This window comes from Carlito syrichta, unplaced genomic scaffold (assembly GCF_000164805.1).
Source record: "Carlito syrichta isolate Samal-C Ts95f unplaced genomic scaffold, Tarsius_syrichta-2.0.1 Scaffold305635, whole genome shotgun sequence".
Taxonomy (NCBI): domain Eukaryota; kingdom Metazoa; phylum Chordata; class Mammalia; order Primates; family Tarsiidae; genus Carlito; species Carlito syrichta.
In genome coordinates, this window is record NW_007249731.1 from 286,692 (window position 1) to 292,287 (window position 5,596).

Consider the following 5,596-nt stretch of genomic DNA (forward strand, 5'->3'; position numbering starts at 1 on the left):
AAAAAAAAAAAAAAAGCGGCAAGGTACCCAAATTCAAATTATGAAGTCAGTATATCCTGGTTGCTGAAAATTCACAGGGATATTAGAAAGAAGGGAAGTGTAAGGCAGTCTCACAGAGGAACATAGATGCAAAAGACCCCAAACAAAACACCAGCAAGGCAAAGTCAACAATATACGCAAAAGATAATATATCCTGAAAGTGTGTGCTATTCCAAAAGATCAAGGTGGGTATATATTTGAAACTCACCATATAGGCAGAACACAGGAGAAAAATTGTACACTCATATGACAGACTTTTTTTGAGTCTCACTCTGTTGCCCAGGCTGCAGTGTAGTGACATGCTCACAGCCACCATAGCCTCAACCTGCTGGGCTCAGGCGATCCTTTAGCCTCAACTTTCCAGGTAGCTGGATCTACAGGTGTGCGCCACCACGCCTGGCTAATTTTTTAAATTTATTGTAGAAGCAAAGTCTCTCCAAGTTACCCAGGCTGGTCTTGAACTCCTGGACTCAGGCAATCCTCTTGCCTCTGCCTCCCAAAGTGCTGGGATTACAAGTGTGAGCCACCATGCTCAGCCGGATAGATTTTCAATAGAAAAAGTGATGAAATCCTACAATTGTTGATGGTAAACACTCTTAGCAAGTTAGGAATAGAGGGTGTGAGGGTTAATCTTATGTATCAACTTGACTGGGTCCTGAGGTGCCCAGATATTTGGTCAAACATGCGTCTGTGGATATCTGTGAGGGTGTTTCTGGATGAAATGAACACTGAAACCGATGGGCTGAGCACAGCCAGTAGCCCTCGCCAGTGGTGGACCCAATCCAATTAGTTAAGACCTGACTAGAACAAAAAGGTCGACTCCCTCAAGGAAAGGGGACTCTCCCCTGTCCCAAGGGCCTTGAGCTGGGACATTGGCTCTTTCCTGCCTTCAGATGCAAACTGAAACGTCCATTTTTCTGGTTTTCAAGCTTGGTGGTGTGTGACCTGGAATGACAGCATCAGTAAGCACGAGAGCCAACTTCTTATCATGAATCTTTTCTCCTAAATAGGAGATATAGGCCGGGCTCGGTGGCTCAGTCTGTAATCCCACGCTTTGGGAGGCCGAGGTGAGTGAATTGCCTGAGCCTGCGGGTTCGAGGCCCGCCTGGGCAACTTGGCGAGACCTCATCTCTACAATAAATCAAAAATTAGCCGGGTGTGGTAGCTCGCACCTGTAGTTCCAGCTACTTGGAAGGCTGAGGCGGAAGGATCGCTGGAGCCTAGTAGGCAAGGCTGCGGTGGCTGGGAGCGTGCCGCTGCACTCCAGTCTGGGCGACGGAGTGAGACTCCAACTCAAAAAAAAACAAAAAAAAAACATGAGTTTAGCAAGAGTATGAGACAGAAAATCAATCTACAAGCATCACTTATGTTTCTATATGAAGAGACCTGAGATATTCATGAATGGGATATTCGTGAATTAGCAAGTAAATGTCATAAAGATGTCAATTCTCCCCAAATTGTTTTACAGAGCCAAGACCAGCCCAATGCGAATCCTGATGGGCTATTACTGTGGAAATGTTCAAGCTGACTCTAAAATGTATCTGGAAATTCAGAAAGTCCCAAATAGCCAAGACACCATTAAAGAAGAAGCAGCTGTTGTCCAGACGTACGCACTCACAGTACCTAAGACGGTGTAGCACTGACACAAGGGCAAGTAGATGGCAGCCCAGAATGGAGAGCCCAGAGTCAGACACAAGCATTTGCTGTCATAGGACTTGCCACAAAGGTGGCCTTGGACTGCAGCAGGGAAAAGGCCGTCGTTTCCATAAACGGCGCTTGGTCAACTGGGTGTTTATACAGAAAAAAGTGAAAATTACCTTATATTACATGATGCAAATAATAAATTCCAGATACATCTTAGATCTGCGTGTGAAAGGTAAGCCAATACAGCTTTCAGAAGATAATACAGCAGAGTATCTTTTTATTTTTTTTGAGACAGAGTCTCACTCTGTTGCCCAGGCTGGAGTGCAGTGATATGCTCATCATGACCGCAGCCTTGACCTGTTGGGCTCAGGCAATACTTCCCTGAGCTTCTTCCCTGATTTTTTTTTTTTTTTTTTTTTTAGTCAGAGTCTCACTCTATCTCCCAGGTTGAAGGGCAGTGACAAAATTACAGCTCACCACAGCCTCGACTTCTGGACTCAGGCTATCCTCCTGCCTCACCTCCCAAGTAGCTGGGACTACAGGTGCACACCGCCACATATGGCTAGTTTTTTTATTTTTTGTAGAGATAAGTTCTCACTATGTTGCTCAGGCTGGTCTTGAACTCCCAACTTCAAGCGATCCTTTCACCTCAGCCTCCTAAAATGCTGGGATTACAGATGTGAGCCACTGCTCCTGGCCCAATATTTGTATCTTTAAGGACAAAAGTGTGCTCATATAGGACTTAAGTCTTTTTAAAAATTAAGATGAAACCTCTTATCAACAAGAATGAAATGTAATTGTACACCTAACCCTTAACTGTACCCCACAAAACCATAATAAAAAATATTGATAAAAAATAATAAAAATAAATTAATTAAAAAAAAATTAAGATGAAAAGTAAAGCAAAATAAATAAAATCAAACAATGAAGACATTCCTAGCGCCCCGCTGCCAGCTTTGCTCCCTCTGGCTACCAGCGTGACCCGCCAGTTGCTCACCCGGCTGGCCCTGGCCCACGGGTTCAGTGCTCCAGAGTCCCCTCCTCCAGCCATCCTGACCAGGAAGGCTGACTTCACCACCCCCCTGGGAGCCCTCCATCATGGACACTGTCTCCCCTGTGTCACTTGCAGCACAATCTGTCATTTAACACATGCTTGTTGAGTCTTTGTCTGCTCCTCCAGGCCAAATGCTTCCCATGGGTCCTGTTTGCCTCATGGGTGCCGCTGCAGGAAACTGAGTGCAAGGCCCTCCTGGCCAGCCCTGCCAGGAGCCCCTGCGGGCCCTGAGTCCTCACAGTCTCCATCTCACTTGACTGGGCCTTGTCCTGTTTCACAGTTTTGTATTTTGATGGCTTGTTTGGAGAGGCAGGATAGGTAGGACCAGAAGCCTGGGGTCAGATGCCAACCCTGCCACCCCCAGGGCTCAGGACGGCACCTGGGCAGAGAAAGCAACATACACGTGAGTACTCCTGGGCTGCATCTTCGCCTCCAGCAGGGCTGAGATAAAGATTTTTGTTTTTTTGTCTGGGTCTCACTGTGTTGCCCAGGTTGAAGTGCAGTGGCACCATCACAGCTCACTGCAGCCTCAGCCTGCACGCCTCCATGCCCAGTTAATTTAATTTCTTAATTTAAAGCTATTTTTTTTGAATCAGAGTTTTACTCTGTCACCCAGGCTGGAGTGCACGGCCACTTACTTACTCATGGCCACCACAGCCTCCACCTGCTGGGCAGGTGATCCTTCTACCTCAGTCTTCCTAGTAGCTGGAACCACAGGCATGTGCCACCACGCCTGGCTAATTTTTTGATTTATTGTGGAGATAAGGTCTTGCTATGTTGCCTAGGCTGGTCTCAACTCCCTGAGTTCAGGCAATCCTCTCATCTTTGCTCCACAAAGTGCTGGGATTACAGGTGTGAGCTACCGTGCCTGGCCTATTTAAAAATTTTTTTGTAGAGATGATCTTGCTATGTTGCCTAGGCTGGTCTAGGACTCCAGGGCTCAAGTGATCCTTCTGCCTCAGCCTCCCAAAGTGCTGGGATTACAGGCATGAGCCACTGCACCCAGCCTAGCCAAAGTTTTCTGAGGGTAATATTGCATACATGATTTAGTCTTTATAACTTCCACAATGCCTAGCTCAGGACACACAGTAGATGCTCCATAAGTTATACTCTGTATTGTGGGCTTACCTGTGTCAGGTGCTGAACTGTTCTAACACCTTACATGCATCAGCTCAGGTAATCCTCACAAGAAATACAATGATTATTTCTACTGCACAGATGGGGAACTGACTCCTTAGGGAATTCAATACTATGGTCGGGCACGGTGGCTCACACCTGTAATCCCAGCACTTTGGGAGGCTGAGGTGGGAGGATTGCTTGATGCCAGGAGTTCGAGACCAGCCTGGGCAACATAGCAAGAATTCCATCTCTATAAAAGTAAATAAACAAATAAATATATAAAATACTCTACCCATGATCACAGTTAGTAGGGTGGCTGGAATTTTAACATGAAACACAAGTAAGGCAGCCTTAACAACTACAAGATACTATCAAGTGTGGACCAACTAGTTGGTGCAGGTTTATGACTCAGAATCAAAGTGACAGCATTCTCTGTATACTTGGAGTTGGTTAAGTAAACTGTGATCAGATCTTACGCAGCTGATAAGATAATGATCTACATCTACGTTTATAATTTTTTTCACCAGGAGACAGCGATATAAGTTTATAAATTTTTTAAAAATTTCAGTTGCTTTAGAGGGTACAGATGGTTTTTGGTTTCATGGCTGCACTGTATAGCAGCAAAGAAGTCTGGGCCTTCAGCATACATACCACCCATGACTGTGCACATTGTACCCAACAGGGGATTTTCCTCCCTCCCTCCCTTCCCACCCTGTATTTATAATATTGAAATGCATGCCTAGCATAACCGAAAAAAGCAAACTAGAAAACAATGTAATGAACCTATGCACAGATGTTTACAGCAGCTTGATGCCTTGTTGCCAAAAACAGAAGGCAATTTGGTAGGTAAATGAATAAACCTACCATAGGACCCACACTATGGAGTGTCACTCAGCCATGAAAAGGAAATGGCCAGGCGTGGTGGTCCAAGCCTGTAATCTCAGCACTTTGGGAGGCAAAGACAAGAGGATTGCCTGAGCTCAGTGGTTCAAGACCAGCCTGGGCAACTTGGTGAGACCTCATCACTACAATAAATCAAAAAATAAGCCAGGTGTAGTAGCGCATACCTGTAGTTCCAGTTACTTGGAAGGCTGAGGAGGAAGGATCGCCTGAGCCCAGTAGGTCGAGGCGGTGGTGGCCGTGAACGTGCCATTGCATTCCAGCCTGGGAAACAGAGTGAGACTCTGACTCAAAAAAAAAAAAAGAAGTCTACCCACTTGGCATTCACATTCTAGTTGGCAAGACAGACAACAAATAGACAAGGAGCAGAGTGTGTAAGACAGTGACATGCACTAGGGAAAAAATAACATGGAAATAAATCAGGCCTGCGGGAGGGGGTCACTGAAAGAGGGTAGTCAGGGAGGGCTCCTAGAGGAGGCGACTTGAGGGAGACCTGAAGGAGAGATGGAGGCAGCCACTTCGACATCAGGGGACGTGCACTCGGGGCAGAGGGAACTCGTACAGAGCAGCTGTTTGACACCTACTACATGCCCACAAGACGGTGATGGCAGCACGTGGCTATCTGCCAAGCTGTCTTCTTGTGTCCCACGTGCAAACCTACTACAAAGAATGAGAGTGTCTTTCTTCCCAGACAAGGAGGGTGACTAAAAGCAACAGTAGCCTTAGCACTTCCAGTTTTTCTTTTTCTTTTTCTTTTTTTTGAGCTGGGGTCTCACTTTGTTGACCACTGTGTGGTGGCCGTGAGCGTGCCACTGCAATCCAGCCTGGGTGAGAGAGTAA